Source organism: Mchenga conophoros, linkage group LG20 (genome assembly GCF_057382185.1).
Source record: "Mchenga conophoros isolate Kocher_MC1m ecotype Shallow Benthic linkage group LG20, M_conophoros_male_GT1.1, whole genome shotgun sequence".
In the NCBI taxonomy this organism is placed as follows: domain Eukaryota; kingdom Metazoa; phylum Chordata; class Actinopteri; order Cichliformes; family Cichlidae; genus Mchenga; species Mchenga conophoros.
The window spans coordinates 11955098-11972684 of record NC_140545.1 but is presented as its reverse complement, the minus strand read 5'-3'; positions in this window follow the sequence as shown (position 1 = coordinate 11972684).

The following is a 17587-nucleotide window of genomic DNA, read 5'->3' as shown; positions in this document are numbered from 1 at the left end:
AAGCCTGAACTGTCTAGAGACAGACCAGACCAGCTGCACAACACAGACACTTCAAACCTGAGGACAAATCTGAGAGAACAGAAAAAGGAAAGGAAACTTAGCTTAGAACCATGCAGCGCTACAGGAGACGGCAGCACTGCAGAGGTGAGGACCGGCACCTGTTTGAAAGAGACAAATGCACACAAACACACACAACAACGAACGAGAAACAAACACAGAGAGAGGACAAAGTGGTTATACAGAACTTGAGGACATTATCTACATGTAATTATCTACATAATTATAAATTTGTTGTGTTTTCTTTAACAATGTCAGAAGGAGAGAGGCACTGAGGCACCGTCTTCCGCCCCCCGACGCTCCTGCTGCGCCTCCTCCTTCTGACAGGAACTGCCTACAGAACAAGCATGAATGATGCCTGAGTGGACACACGCAACTCACAAGTTCCTGGCTCTGTCAGCTCCTCTGCAGAGGGTTTCCCTAAGAAGGTGGACCTAGCAGGGTCACCGGGGGACGGGGAGCTGTGCCTCACGGCCCTCACTTCGTCGGAGAAACCCTCATGCAGAGTTCAGAAACTTGTGTGTTGAGTATGTCGCTGTGAGCCTCCACCATTTAACTAGTGGGTGAAGCCTGAACTGTCTAGAGACAGACCAGACCAGCTGCACAACACAGACACTGCAAACCTGAGGACAAATCTGAGAGAACAGAAAAAGGAAAGGAAACTTAGCTTAGAACCATGCAGCGCTACAGGAGACGGCAGCACTGCAGAGGTGAGGACCGGCACCTGTTTGAAAGAGACAAATGCACACAAACACACACAACAACGAACGAGAAACAAACACAGAGAGAGGACAAAGTGGTTATACAGAACTTGAGGACATTATCTACATGTAATTATCTACATAATTATAAATTTGTTGTGTTTTCTTTAACAATGTCAGAAGGAGAGAGGCACTGAGGCACCGTCTTCCGCCCCCCGACGCTCCTGCTGCGCCTCCTCCTTCTGACAGGAACTGCCTACAGAACAAGCATGAATGATGCCTGAGTGGACACACGCAACTCACAAGTTCCTGGCTCTGTCAGCTCCTCTGCAGAGGGTTTCCCTAAGAAGGTGGACCTAGCAGGGTCACCGGGGGACGGGGAGCTGTGCCTCACGGCCCTCACTTCGTCGGAGAAACCCTCATGCAGAGTTCAGAAACTTATGCGTTGAGTATGTCGCTGTGAGCCTCCACCATTTAACTAGTGGGTGAAGCCTGAACTGTCTAGAGACAGACCAGACCAGCTGCACAACACAGACACTGCAAACCTGAGGACAAATCTGAGAGAACAGAAAAAGGAAAGGAAACTTAGCTTAGAACCATGCAGCGCTACAGGAGACGGCAGCACTGCAGAGGTGAGGACCGGCACCTGTTTGAAAGAGACAAATGCACACAAACACACACAACAACGAACGAGAAACAAACACAGAGAGAGGACAAAGTGGTTATACAGAACTTGAGGACATTATCTACATGTAATTATCTACATAATTATAAATTTGTTGTGTTTTCTTTAACAATGTCAGAAGGAGAGAGGCACTGAGGCACCGTCTTCCGCCCCCCGACGCTCCTGCTGCGCCTCCTCCTTCTGACAGGAACTGCCTACAGAACAAGCATGAATGATGCCTGAGTGGACACACGCAACTCACAAGTTCCTGGCTCTGTCAGCTCCTCTGCAGAGGGTTTCCCTAAGAAGGTGGACCTAGCAGGGTCACCGGGGGACGGGGAGCTGTGCCTCACGGCCCTCACTTCGTCGGAGAAACCCTCATGCAGAGTTCAGAAACTTGTGTGTTGAGTATGTCGCTGTGAGCCTCCACCATTTAACTAGTGGGTGAAGCCTGAACTGTCTAGAGACAGACCAGACCAGCTGCACAACACAGACACTTCAAACCTGAGGACAAATCTGAGAGAACAGAAAAAGGAAAGGAAACTTAGCTTAGAACCATGCAGCGCTACAGGAGACGGCAGCACTGCAGAGGTGAGGACCGGCACCTGTTTGAAAGAGACAAATGCACACAAACACACACAACAACGAACGAGAAACAAACACAGAGAGAGGACAAAGTGGTTATACAGAACTTGAGGACATTATCTACATGTAATTATCTACATAATTATAAATTTGTTGTGTTTTCTTTAACAATGTCAGAAGGAGAGAGGCACTGAGGCACCGTCTTCCGCCCCCCGACGCTCCTGCTGCGCCTCCTCCTTCTGACAGGAACTGCCTACAGAACAAGCATGAATGATGCCTGAGTGGACACACGCAACTCACAAGTTCCTGGCTCTGTCAGCTCCTCTGCAGAGGGTTTCCCTAAGAAGGTGGACCTAGCAGGGTCACCGGGGGACGGGGAGCTGTGCCTCACGGCCCTCACTTCGCCGGAGAAACCCTCATGCAGAGTTCAGAAACTTGTGTGTTGAGTATGTCGCTGTGAGCCTCCACCATTTAACTAGTGGGTGAAGCCTGAACTGTCTAGAGACAGACCAGACCAGCTGCACAACACAGACACTTCAAACCTGAGGACAAATCTGAGAGAACAGAAAAAGGAAAGGAAACTTAGCTTAGAACCATGCAGCGCTACAGGAGACGGCAGCACTGCAGAGGTGAGGACCGGCACCTGTTTGAAAGAGACAAATGCACACAAACACACACAACAACGAACGAGAAACAAACACAGAGAGAGGACAAAGTGGTTATACAGAACTTGAGGACATTATCTACATGTAATTATCTACATAATTATAAATTTGTTGTGTTTTCTTTAACAATGTCAGAAGGAGAGAGGCACTGAGGCACCGTCTTCCGCCCCCCGACGCTCCTGCTGCGCCTCCTCCTTCTGACAGGAACTGCCTACAGAACAAGCATGAATGATGCCTGAGTGGACACACGCAACTCACAAGTTCCTGGCTCTGTCAGCTCCTCTGCAGAGGGTTTCCCTAAGAAGGTGGACCTAGCAGGGTCACCGGGGGACGGGGAGCTGTGCCTCACGGCCCTCACTTCGTCGGAGAAACCCTCATGCAGAGTTCAGAAACTTGTGTGTTGAGTATGTCGCTGTGAGCCTCCACCATTTAACTAGTGGGTGAAGCCTGAACTGTCTAGAGACAGACCAGACCAGCTGCACAACACAGACACTTCAAACCTGAGGACAAATCTGAGAGAACAGAAAAAGGAAAGGAAACTTAGCTTAGAACCATGCAGCGCTACAGGAGACGGCAGCACTGCAGAGGTGAGGACCGGCACCTGTTTGAAAGAGACAAATGCACACAAACACACACAACAACGAACGAGAAACAAACACAGAGAGAGGACAAAGTGGTTATACAGAACTTGAGGACATTATCTACATGTAATTATCTACATAATTATAAATTTGTTGTGTTTTCTTTAACAATGTCAGAAGGAGAGAGGCACTGAGGCACCGTCTTCCGCCCCCCGACGCTCCTGCTGCGCCTCCTCCTTCTGACAGGAACTGCCTACAGAACAAGCATGAATGATGCCTGAGTGGACACACGCAACTCACAAGTTCCTGGCTCTGTCAGCTCCTCTGCAGAGGGTTTCCCTAAGAAGGTGGACCTAGCAGGGTCACCGGGGGACGGGGAGCTGTGCCTCACGGCCCTCACTTCGTCGGAGAAACCCTCATGCAGAGTTCAGAAACTTGTGTGTTGAGTATGTCGCTGTGAGCCTCCACCATTTAACTAGTGGGTGAAGCCTGAACTGTCTAGAGACAGACCAGACCAGCTGCACAACACAGACACTGCAAACCTGAGGACAAATCTGAGAGAACAGAAAAAGGAAAGGAAACTTAGCTTAGAACCATGCAGCGCTACAGGAGACGGCAGCACTGCAGAGGTGAGGACCGGCACCTGTTTGAAAGAGACAAATGCACACAAACACACACAACAACGAACGAGAAACAAACACAGAGAGAGGACAAAGTGGTTATACAGAACTTGAGGACATTATCTACATGTAATTATCTACATAATTATAAATTTGTTGTGTTTTCTTTAACAATGTCAGAAGGAGAGAGGCACTGAGGCACCGTCTTCCGCCCCCCGACGCTCCTGCTGCGCCTCCTCCTTCTGACAGGAACTGCCTACAGAACAAGCATGAATGATGCCTGAGTGGACACACGCAACTCACAAGTTCCTGGCTCTGTCAGCTCCTCTGCAGAGGGTTTCCCTAAGAAGGTGGACCTAGCAGGGTCACCGGGGGACGGGGAGCTGTGCCTCACGGCCCTCACTTCGTCGGAGAAACCCTCATGCAGAGTTCAGAAACTTGTGTGTTGAGTATGTCGCTGTGAGCCTCCACCATTTAACTAGTGGGTGAAGCCTGAACTGTCTAGAGACAGACCAGACCAGCTGCACAACACAGACACTTCAAACCTGAGGACAAATCTGAGAGAACAGAAAAAGGAAAGGAAACTTAGCTTAGAACCATGCAGCGCTACAGGAGACGGCAGCACTGCAGAGGTGAGGACCGGCACCTGTTTGAAAGAGACAAATGCACACAAACACACACAACAACGAACGAGAAACAAACACAGAGAGAGGACAAAGTGGTTATACAGAACTTGAGGACATTATCTACATGTAATTATCTACATAATTATAAATTTGTTGTGTTTTCTTTAACAATGTCAGAAGGAGAGAGGCACTGAGGCACCGTCTTCCGCCCCCCGACGCTCCTGCTGCGCCTCCTCCTTCTGACAGGAACTGCCTACAGAACAAGCATGAATGATGCCTGAGTGGACACACGCAACTCACAAGTTCCTGGCTCTGTCAGCTCCTCTGCAGAGGGTTTCCCTAAGAAGGTGGACCTAGCAGGGTCACCGGGGGACGGGGAGCTGTGCCTCACGGCCCTCACTTCGTCGGAGAAACCCTCATGCAGAGTTCAGAAACTTGTGTGTTGAGTATGTCGCTGTGAGCCTCCACCATTTAACTAGTGGGTGAAGCCTGAACTGTCTAGAGACAGACCAGACCAGCTGCACAACACAGACACTGCAAACCTGAGGACAAATCTGAGAGAACAGAAAAAGGAAAGGAAACTTAGCTTAGAACCATGCAGCGCTACAGGAGACGGCAGCACTGCAGAGGTGAGGACCGGCACCTGTTTGAAAGAGACAAATGCACACAAACACACACAACAACGAACGAGAAACAAACACAGAGAGAGGACAAAGTGGTTATACAGAACTTGAGGACATTATCTACATGTAATTATCTACATAATTATAAATTTGTTGTGTTTTCTTTAACAATGTCAGAAGGAGAGAGGCACTGAGGCACCGTCTTCCGCCCCCCGACGCTCCTGCTGCGCCTCCTCCTTCTGACAGGAACTGCCTACAGAACAAGCATGAATGATGCCTGAGTGGACACACGCAACTCACAAGTTCCTGGCTCTGTCAGCTCCTCTGCAGAGGGTTTCCCTAAGAAGGTGGACCTAGCAGGGTCACCGGGGGACGGGGAGCTGTGCCTCACGGCCCTCACTTCGTCGGAGAAACCCTCATGCAGAGTTCAGAAACTTGTGTGTTGAGTATGTCGCTGTGAGCCTCCACCATTTAACTAGTGGGTGAAGCCTGAACTGTCTAGAGACAGACCAGACCAGCTGCACAACACAGACACTGCAAACCTGAGGACAAATCTGAGAGAACAGAAAAAGGAAAGGAAACTTAGCTTAGAACCATGCAGCGCTACAGGAGACGGCAGCACTGCAGAGGTGAGGACCGGCACCTGTTTGAAAGAGACAAATGCACACAAACACACACAACAACGAACGAGAAACAAACACAGAGAGAGGACAAAGTGGTTATACAGAACTTGAGGACATTATCTACATGTAATTATCTACATAATTATAAATTTGTTGTGTTTTCTTTAACAATGTCAGAAGGAGAGAGGCACTGAGGCACCGTCTTCCGCCCCCCGACGCTCCTGCTGCGCCTCCTCCTTCTGACAGGAACTGCCTACAGAACAAGCATGAATGATGCCTGAGTGGACACACGCAACTCACAAGTTCCTGGCTCTGTCAGCTCCTCTGCAGAGGGTTTCCCTAAGAAGGTGGACCTAGCAGGGTCACCGGGGGACGGGGAGCTGTGCCTCACGGCCCTCACTTCGTCGGAGAAACCCTCATGCAGAGTTCAGAAACTTGTGTGTTGAGTATGTCGCTGTGAGCCTCCACCATTTAACTAGTGGGTGAAGCCTGAACTGTCTAGAGACAGACCAGACCAGCTGCACAACACAGACACTGCAAACCTGAGGACAAATCTGAGAGAACAGAAAAAGGAAAGGAAACTTAGCTTAGAACCATGCAGCGCTACAGGAGACGGCAGCACTGCAGAGGTGAGGACCGGCACCTGTTTGAAAGAGACAAATGCACACAAACACACACAACAACGAACGAGAAACAAACACAGAGAGAGGACAAAGTGGTTATACAGAACTTGAGGACATTATCTACATGTAATTATCTACATAATTATAAATTTGTTGTGTTTTCTTTAACAATGTCAGAAGGAGAGAGGCACTGAGGCACCGTCTTCCGCCCCCCGACGCTCCTGCTGCGCCTCCTCCTTCTGACAGGAACTGCCTACAGAACAAGCATGAATGATGCCTGAGTGGACACACGCAACTCACAAGTTCCTGGCTCTGTCAGCTCCTCTGCAGAGGGTTTCCCTAAGAAGGTGGACCTAGCAGGGTCACCGGGGGACGGGGAGCTGTGCCTCACGGCCCTCACTTCGTCGGAGAAACCCTCATGCAGAGTTCAGAAACTTGTGCGTTGAGTATGTCGCTGTGAGCCTCCACCATTTAACTAGTGGGTGAAGCCTGAACTGTCTAGAGACAGACCAGACCAGCTGCACAACACAGACACTGCAAACCTGAGGACAAATCTGAGAGAACAGAAAAAGGAAAGGAAACTTAGCTTAGAACCATGCAGCGCTACAGGAGACGGCAGCACTGCAGAGGTGAGGACCGGCACCTGTTTGAAAGAGACAAATGCACACAAACACACACAACAACGAACGAGAAACAAACACAGAGAGAGGACAAAGTGGTTATACAGAACTTGAGGACATTATCTACATGTAATTATCTACATAATTATAAATTTGTTGTGTTTTCTTTAACAATGTCAGAAGGAGAGAGGCACTGAGGCACCGTCTTCCGCCCCCCGACGCTCCTGCTGCGCCTCCTCCTTCTGACAGGAACTGCCTACAGAACAAGCATGAATGATGCCTGAGTGGACACACGCAACTCACAAGTTCCTGGCTCTGTCAGCTCCTCTGCAGAGGGTTTCCCTAAGAAGGTGGACCTAGCAGGGTCACCGGGGGACGGGGAGCTGTGCCTCACGGCCCTCACTTCGTCGGAGAAACCCTCATGCAGAGTTCAGAAACTTGTGTGTTGAGTATGTCGCTGTGAGCCTCCACCATTTAACTAGTGGGTGAAGCCTGAACTGTCTAGAGACAGACCAGACCAGCTGCACAACACAGACACTTCAAACCTGAGGACAAATCTGAGAGAACAGAAAAAGGAAAGGAAACTTAGCTTAGAACCATGCAGCGCTACAGGAGACGGCAGCACTGCAGAGGTGAGGACCGGCACCTGTTTGAAAGAGACAAATGCACACAAACACACACAACAACGAACGAGAAACAAACACAGAGAGAGGACAAAGTGGTTATACAGAACTTGAGGACATTATCTACATGTAATTATCTACATAATTATAAATTTGTTGTGTTTTCTTTAACAATGTCAGAAGGAGAGAGGCACTGAGGCACCGTCTTCCGCCCCCCGACGCTCCTGCTGCGCCTCCTCCTTCTGACAGGAACTGCCTACAGAACAAGCATGAATGATGCCTGAGTGGACACACGCAACTCACAAGTTCCTGGCTCTGTCAGCTCCTCTGCAGAGGGTTTCCCTAAGAAGGTGGACCTAGCAGGGTCACCGGGGGACGGGGAGCTGTGCCTCACGGCCCTCACTTCGCCGGAGAAACCCTCATGCAGAGTTCAGAAACTTGTGTGTTGAGTATGTCGCTGTGAGCCTCCACCATTTAACTAGTGGGTGAAGCCTGAACTGTCTAGAGACAGACCAGACCAGCTGCACAACACAGACACTTCAAACCTGAGGACAAATCTGAGAGAACAGAAAAAGGAAAGGAAACTTAGCTTAGAACCATGCAGCGCTACAGGAGACGGCAGCACTGCAGAGGTGAGGACCGGCACCTGTTTGAAAGAGACAAATGCACACAAACACACACAACAACGAACGAGAAACAAACACAGAGAGAGGACAAAGTGGTTATACAGAACTTGAGGACATTATCTACATGTAATTATCTACATAATTATAAATTTGTTGTGTTTTCTTTAACAATGTCAGAAGGAGAGAGGCACTGAGGCACCGTCTTCCGCCCCCCGACGCTCCTGCTGCGCCTCCTCCTTCTGACAGGAACTGCCTGCAGAACAAGCATGAATGATGCCTGAGTGGACACACGCAACTCACAAGTTCCTGGCTCTGTCAGCTCCTCTGCAGAGGGTTTCCCTAAGAAGGTGGACCTAGCAGGGTCACCGGGGGACGGGGAGCTGTGCCTCACGGCCCTCACTTCGCCGGAGAAACCCTCATGCAGAGTTCAGAAACTTGTGTGTTGAGTATGTCGCTGTGAGCCTCCACCATTTAACTAGTGGGTGAAGCCTGAACTGTCTAGAGACAGACCAGACCAGCTGCACAACACAGACACTTCAAACCTGAGGACAAATCTGAGAGAACAGAAAAAGGAAAGGAAACTTAGCTTAGAACCATGCAGCGCTACAGGAGACGGCAGCACTGCAGAGGTGAGGACCGGCACCTGTTTGAAAGAGACAAATGCACACAAACACACACAACAACGAACGAGAAACAAACACAGAGAGAGGACAAAGTGGTTATACAGAACTTGAGGACATTATCTACATGTAATTATCTACATAATTATAAATTTGTTGTGTTTTCTTTAACAATGTCAGAAGGAGAGAGGCACTGAGGCACCGTCTTCCGCCCCCCGACGCTCCTGCTGCGCCTCCTCCTTCTGACAGGAACTGCCTACAGAACAAGCATGAATGATGCCTGAGTGGACACACGCAACTCACAAGTTCCTGGCTCTGTCAGCTCCTCTGCAGAGGGTTTCCCTAAGAAGGTGGACCTAGCAGGGTCACCGGGGGACGGGGAGCTGTGCCTCACGGCCCTCACTTCGCCGGAGAAACCCTCATGCAGAGTTCAGAAACTTGTGCGTTGAGTATGTCGCTGTGAGCCTCCACCATTTAACTAGTGGGTGAAGCCTGAACTGTCTAGAGACAGACCAGACCAGCTGCACAACACAGACACTGCAAACCTGAGGACAAATCTGAGAGAACAGAAAAAGGAAAGGAAACTTAGCTTAGAACCATGCAGCGCTACAGGAGACGGCAGCACTGCAGAGGTGAGGACCGGCACCTGTTTGAAAGAGACAAATGCACACAAACACACACAACAACGAACGAGAAACAAACACAGAGAGAGGACAAAGTGGTTATACAGAACTTGAGGACATTATCTACATGTAATTATCTACATAATTATAAATTTGTTGTGTTTTCTTTAACAATGTCAGAAGGAGAGAGGCACTGAGGCACCGTCTTCCGCCCCCCGACGCTCCTGCTGCGCCTCCTCCTTCTGACAGGAACTGCCTACAGAACAAGCATGAATGATGCCTGAGTGGACACACGCAACTCACAAGTTCCTGGCTCTGTCAGCTCCTCTGCAGAGGGTTTCCCTAAGAAGGTGGACCTAGCAGGGTCACCGGGGGACGGGGAGCTGTGCCTCACGGCCCTCACTTCGCCGGAGAAACCCTCATGCAGAGTTCAGAAACTTGTGTGTTGAGTATGTCGCTGTGAGCCTCCACCATTTAACTAGTGGGTGAAGCCTGAACTGTCTAGAGACAGACCAGACCAGCTGCACAACACAGACACTTCAAACCTGAGGACAAATCTGAGAGAACAGAAAAAGGAAAGGAAACTTAGCTTAGAACCATGCAGCGCTACAGGAGACGGCAGCACTGCAGAGGTGAGGACCGGCACCTGTTTGAAAGAGACAAATGCACACAAACACACACAACAACGAACGAGAAACAAACACAGAGAGAGGACAAAGTGGTTATACAGAACTTGAGGACATTATCTACATGTAATTATCTACATAATTATAAATTTGTTGTGTTTTCTTTAACAATGTCAGAAGGAGAGAGGCACTGAGGCACCGTCTTCCGCCCCCCGACGCTCCTGCTGCGCCTCCTCCTTCTGACAGGAACTGCCTACAGAACAAGCATGAATGATGCCTGAGTGGACACACGCAACTCACAAGTTCCTGGCTCTGTCAGCTCCTCTGCAGAGGGTTTCCCTAAGAAGGTGGACCTAGCAGGGTCACCGGGGGACGGGGAGCTGTGCCTCACGGCCCTCACTTCGCCGGAGAAACCCTCATGCAGAGTTCAGAAACTTGTGTGTTGAGTATGTCGCTGTGAGCCTCCACCATTTAACTAGTGGGTGAAGCCTGAACTGTCTAGAGACAGACCAGACCAGCTGCACAACACAGACACTGCAAACCTGAGGACAAATCTGAGAGAACAGAAAAAGGAAAGGAAACTTAGCTTAGAACCATGCAGCGCTACAGGAGACGGCAGCACTGCAGAGGTGAGGACCGGCACCTGTTTGAAAGAGACAAATGCACACAAACACACACAACAACGAACGAGAAACAAACACAGAGAGAGGACAAAGTGGTTATACAGAACTTGAGGACATTATCTACATGTAATTATCTACATAATTATAAATTTGTTGTGTTTTCTTTAACAATGTCAGAAGGAGAGAGGCACTGAGGCACCGTCTTCCGCCCCCCGACGCTCCTGCTGCGCCTCCTCCTTCTGACAGGAACTGCCTACAGAACAAGCATGAATGATGCCTGAGTGGACACACGCAACTCACAAGTTCCTGGCTCTGTCAGCTCCTCTGCAGAGGGTTTCCCTAAGAAGGTGGACCTAGCAGGGTCACCGGGGGACGGGGAGCTGTGCCTCACGGCCCTCACTTCGCCGGAGAAACCCTCATGCAGAGTTCAGAAACTTGTGCGTTGAGTATGTCGCTGTGAGCCTCCACCATTTAACTAGTGGGTGAAGCCTGAACTGTCTAGAGACAGACCAGACCAGCTGCACAACACAGACACTGCAAACCTGAGGACAAATCTGAGAGAACAGAAAAAGGAAAGGAAACTTAGCTTAGAACCATGCAGCGCTACAGGAGACGGCAGCACTGCAGAGGTGAGGACCGGCACCTGTTTGAAAGAGACAAATGCACACAAACACACACAACAACGAACGAGAAACAAACACAGAGAGAGGACAAAGTGGTTATACAGAACTTGAGGACATTATCTACATGTAATTATCTACATAATTATAAATTTGTTGTGTTTTCTTTAACAATGTCAGAAGGAGAGAGGCACTGAGGCACCGTCTTCCGCCCCCCGACGCTCCTGCTGCGCCTCCTCCTTCTGACAGGAACTGCCTACAGAACAAGCATGAATGATGCCTGAGTGGACACACGCAACTCACAAGTTCCTGGCTCTGTCAGCTCCTCTGCAGAGGGTTTCCCTAAGAAGGTGGACCTAGCAGGGTCACCGGGGGACGGGGAGCTGTGCCTCACGGCCCTCACTTCGCCGGAGAAACCCTCATGCAGAGTTCAGAAACTTGTGTGTTGAGTATGTCGCTGTGAGCCTCCACCATTTAACTAGTGGGTGAAGCCTGAACTGTCTAGAGACAGACCAGACCAGCTGCACAACACAGACACTTCAAACCTGAGGACAAATCTGAGAGAACAGAAAAAGGAAAGGAAACTTAGCTTAGAACCATGCAGCGCTACAGGAGACGGCAGCACTGCAGAGGTGAGGACCGGCACCTGTTTGAAAGAGACAAATGCACACAAACACACACAACAACGAACGAGAAACAAACACAGAGAGAGGACAAAGTGGTTATACAGAACTTGAGGACATTATCTACATGTAATTATCTACATAATTATAAATTTGTTGTGTTTTCTTTAACAATGTCAGAAGGAGAGAGGCACTGAGGCACCGTCTTCCGCCCCCCGACGCTCCTGCTGCGCCTCCTCCTTCTGACAGGAACTGCCTACAGAACAAGCATGAATGATGCCTGAGTGGACACACGCAACTCACAAGTTCCTGGCTCTGTCAGCTCCTCTGCAGAGGGTTTCCCTAAGAAGGTGGACCTAGCAGGGTCACCGGGGGACGGGGAGCTGTGCCTCACGGCCCTCACTTCGTCGGAGAAACCCTCATGCAGAGTTCAGAAACTTGTGTGTTGAGTATGTCGCTGTGAGCCTCCACCATTTAACTAGTGGGTGAAGCCTGAACTGTCTAGAGACAGACCAGACCAGCTGCACAACACAGACACTTCAAACCTGAGGACAAATCTGAGAGAACAGAAAAAGGAAAGGAAACTTAGCTTAGAACCATGCAGCGCTACAGGAGACGGCAGCACTGCAGAGGTGAGGACCGGCACCTGTTTGAAAGAGACAAATGCACACAAACACACACAACAACGAACGAGAAACAAACACAGAGAGAGGACAAAGTGGTTATACAGAACTTGAGGACATTATCTACATGTAATTATCTACATAATTATAAATTTGTTGTGTTTTCTTTAACAATGTCAGAAGGAGAGAGGCACTGAGGCACCGTCTTCCGCCCCCCGACGCTCCTGCTGCGCCTCCTCCTTCTGACAGGAACTGCCTACAGAACAAGCATGAATGATGCCTGAGTGGACACACGCAACTCACAAGTTCCTGGCTCTGTCAGCTCCTCTGCAGAGGGTTTCCCTAAGAAGGTGGACCTAGCAGGGTCACCGGGGGACGGGGAGCTGTGCCTCACGGCCCTCACTTCGCCGGAGAAACCCTCATGCAGAGTTCAGAAACTTGTGTGTTGAGTATGTCGCTGTGAGCCTCCACCATTTAACTAGTGGGTGAAGCCTGAACTGTCTAGAGACAGACCAGACCAGCTGCACAACACAGACACTGCAAACCTGAGGACAAATCTGAGAGAACAGAAAAAGGAAAGGAAACTTAGCTTAGAACCATGCAGCGCTACAGGAGACGGCAGCACTGCAGAGGTGAGGACCGGCACCTGTTTGAAAGAGACAAATGCACACAAACACACACAACAACGAACGAGAAACAAACACAGAGAGAGGACAAAGTGGTTATACAGAACTTGAGGACATTATCTACATGTAATTATCTACATAATTATAAATTTGTTGTGTTTTCTTTAACAATGTCAGAAGGAGAGAGGCACTGAGGCACCGTCTTCCGCCCCCCGACGCTCCTGCTGCGCCTCCTCCTTCTGACAGGAACTGCCTACAGAACAAGCATGAATGATGCCTGAGTGGACACACGCAACTCACAAGTTCCTGGCTCTGTCAGCTCCTCTGCAGAGGGTTTCCCTAAGAAGGTGGACCTAGCAGGGTCACCGGGGGACGGGGAGCTGTGCCTCACGGCCCTCACTTCGCCGGAGAAACCCTCATGCAGAGTTCAGAAACTTGTGTGTTGAGTATGTCGCTGTGAGCCTCCACCATTTAACTAGTGGGTGAAGCCTGAACTGTCTAGAGACAGACCAGACCAGCTGCACAACACAGACACTTCAAACCTGAGGACAAATCTGAGAGAACAGAAAAAGGAAAGGAAACTTAGCTTAGAACCATGCAGCGCTACAGGAGACGGCAGCACTGCAGAGGTGAGGACCGGCACCTGTTTGAAAGAGACAAATGCACACAAACACACACAACAACGAACGAGAAACAAACACAGAGAGAGGACAAAGTGGTTATACAGAACTTGAGGACATTATCTACATGTAATTATCTACATAATTATAAATTTGTTGTGTTTTCTTTAACAATGTCAGAAGGAGAGAGGCACTGAGGCACCGTCTTCCGCCCCCCGACGCTCCTGCTGCGCCTCCTCCTTCTGACAGGAACTGCCTACAGAACAAGCATGAATGATGCCTGAGTGGACACACGCAACTCACAAGTTCCTGGCTCTGTCAGCTCCTCTGCAGAGGGTTTCCCTAAGAAGGTGGACCTAGCAGGGTCACCGGGAGACGGGGAGCTGTGCCTCACGGCCCTCACTTCGCCGGAGAAACCCTCATGCAGAGTTCAGAAACTTGTGTGTTGAGTATGTCGCTGTGAGCCTCCACCATTTAACTAGTGGGTGAAGCCTGAACTGTCTAGAGACAGACCAGACCAGCTGCACAACACAGACACTTCAAACCTGAGGACAAATCTGAGAGAACAGAAAAAGGAAAGGAAACTTAGCTTAGAACCATGCAGCGCTACAGGAGACGGCAGCACTGCAGAGGTGAGGACCGGCACCTGTTTGAAAGAGACAAATGCACACAAACACACACAACAACGAACGAGAAACAAACACAGAGAGAGGACAAAGTGGTTATACAGAACTTGAGGACATTATCTACATGTAATTATCTACATAATTATAAATTTGTTGTGTTTTCTTTAACAATGTCAGAAGGAGAGAGGCACTGAGGCACCGTCTTCCGCCCCCCGACGCTCCTGCTGCGCCTCCTCCTTCTGACAGGAACTGCCTGCAGAACAAGCATGAATGATGCCTGAGTGGACACACGCAACTCACAAGTTCCTGGCTCTGTCAGCTCCTCTGCAGAGGGTTTCCCTAAGAAGGTGGACCTAGCAGGGTCACCGGGGGACGGGGAGCTGTGCCTCACGGCCCTCACTTCGCCGGAGAAACCCTCATGCAGAGTTCAGAAACTTGTGTGTTGAGTATGTCGCTGTGAGCCTCCACCATTTAACTAGTGGGTGAAGCCTGAACTGTCTAGAGACAGACCAGACCAGCTGCACAACACAGACACTTCAAACCTGAGGACAAATCTGAGAGAACAGAAAAAGGAAAGGAAACTTAGCTTAGAACCATGCAGCGCTACAGGAGACGGCAGCACTGCAGAGGTGAGGACCGGCACCTGTTTGAAAGAGACAAATGCACACAAACACACACAACAACGAACGAGAAACAAACACAGAGAGAGGACAAAGTGGTTATACAGAACTTGAGGACATTATCTACATGTAATTATCTACATAATTATAAATTTGTTGTGTTTTCTTTAACAATGTCAGAAGGAGAGAGGCACTGAGGCACCGTCTTCCGCCCCCCGACGCTCCTGCTGCGCCTCCTCCTTCTGACAGGAACTGCCTACAGAACAAGCATGAATGATGCCTGAGTGGACACACGCAACTCACAAGTTCCTGGCTCTGTCAGCTCCTCTGCAGAGGGTTTCCCTAAGAAGGTGGACCTAGCAGGGTCACCGGGGGACGGGGAGCTGTGCCTCACGGCCCTCACTTCGCCGGAGAAACCCTCATGCAGAGTTCAGAAACTTGTGTGTTGAGTATGTCGCTGTGAGCCTCCACCATTTAACTAGTGGGTGAAGCCTGAACTGTCTAGAGACAGACCAGACCAGCTGCACAACACAGACACTTCAAACCTGAGGACAAATCTGAGAGAACAGAAAAAGGAAAGGAAACTTAGCTTAGAACCATGCAGCGCTACAGGAGACGGCAGCACTGCAGAGGTGAGGACCGGCACCTGTTTGAAAGAGACAAATGCACACAAACACACACAACAACGAACGAGAAACAAACACAGAGAGAGGACAAAGTGGTTATACAGAACTTGAGGACATTATCTACATGTAATTATCTACATAATTATAAATTTGTTGTGTTTTCTTTAACAATGTCAGAAGGAGAGAGGCACTGAGGCACCGTCTTCCGCCCCCCGACGCTCCTGCTGCGCCTCCTCCTTCTGACAGGAACTGCCTGCAGAACAAGCATGAATGATGCCTGAGTGGACACACGCAACTCACAAGTTCCTGGCTCTGTCAGCTCCTCTGCAGAGGGTTTCCCTAAGAAGGTGGACCTAGCAGGGTCACCGGGGGACGGGGAGCTGTGCCTCACGGCCCTCACTTCGCCGGAGAAACCCTCATGCAGAGTTCAGAAACTTGTGTGTTGAGTATGTCGCTGTGAGCCTCCACCATTTAACTAGTGGGTGAAGCCTGAACTGTCTAGAGACAGACCAGACCAGCTGCACAACACAGACACTTCAAACCTGAGGACAAATCTGAGAGAACAGAAAAAGGAAAGGAAACTTAGCTTAGAACCATGCAGCGCTACAGGAGACGGCAGCACTGCAGAGGTGAGGACCGGCACCTGTTTGAAAGAGACAAATGCACACAAACACACACAACAACGAACGAGAAACAAACACAGAGAGAGGACAAAGTGGTTATACAGAACTTGAGGACATTATCTACATGTAATTATCTACATAATTATAAATTTGTTGTGTTTTCTTTAACAATGTCAGAAGGAGAGAGGCACTGAGGCACCGTCTTCCGCCCCCCGACGCTCCTGCTGCGCCTCCTCCTTCTGACAGGAACTGCCTACAGAACAAGCATGAATGATGCCTGAGTGGACACACGCAACTCACAAGTTCCTGGCTCTGTCAGCTCCTCTGCAGAGGGTTTCCCTAAGAAGGTGGACCTAGCAGGGTCACCGGGGGACGGGGAGCTGTGCCTCACGGCCCTCACTTCGCCGGAGAAACCCTCATGCAGAGTTCAGAAACTTGTGCGTTGAGTATGTCGCTGTGAGCCTCCACCATTTAACTAGTGGGTGAAGCCTGAACTGTCTAGAGACAGACCAGACCAGCTGCACAACACAGACACTGCAAACCTGAGGACAAATCTGAGAGAACAGAAAAAGGAAAGGAAACTTAGCTTAGAACCATGCAGCGCTACAGGAGACGGCAGCACTGCAGAGGTGAGGACCGGCACCTGTTTGAAAGAGACAAATGCACACAAACACACACAACAACGAACGAGAAACAAACACAGAGAGAGGACAAAGTGGTTATACAGAACTTGAGGACATTATCTACATGTAATTATCTACATAATTATAAATTTGTTGTGTTTTCTTTAACAATGTCAGAAGGAGAGAGGCACTGAGGCACCGTCTTCCGCCCCCCGACGCTCCTGCTGCGCCTCCTCCTTCTGACAGGAACTGCCTACAGAACAAGCATGAATGATGCCTGAGTGGACACACGCAACTCACAAGTTCCTGGCTCTGTCAGCTCCTCTGCAGAGGGTTTCCCTAAGAAGGTGGACCTAGCAGGGTCACCGGGGGACGGGGAGCTGTGCCTCACGGCCCTCACTTCGCCGGAGAAACCCTCATGCAGAGTTCAGAAACTTGTGTGTTGAGTATGTCGCTGTGAGCCTCCACCATTTAACTAGTGGGTGAAGCCTGAACTGTCTAGAGACAGACCAGACCAGCTGCACAACACAGACACTTCAAACCTGAGGACAAATCTGAGAGAACAGAAAAAGGAAAGGAAACTTAGCTTAGAACCATGCAGCGCTACAGGAGACGGCAGCACTGCAGA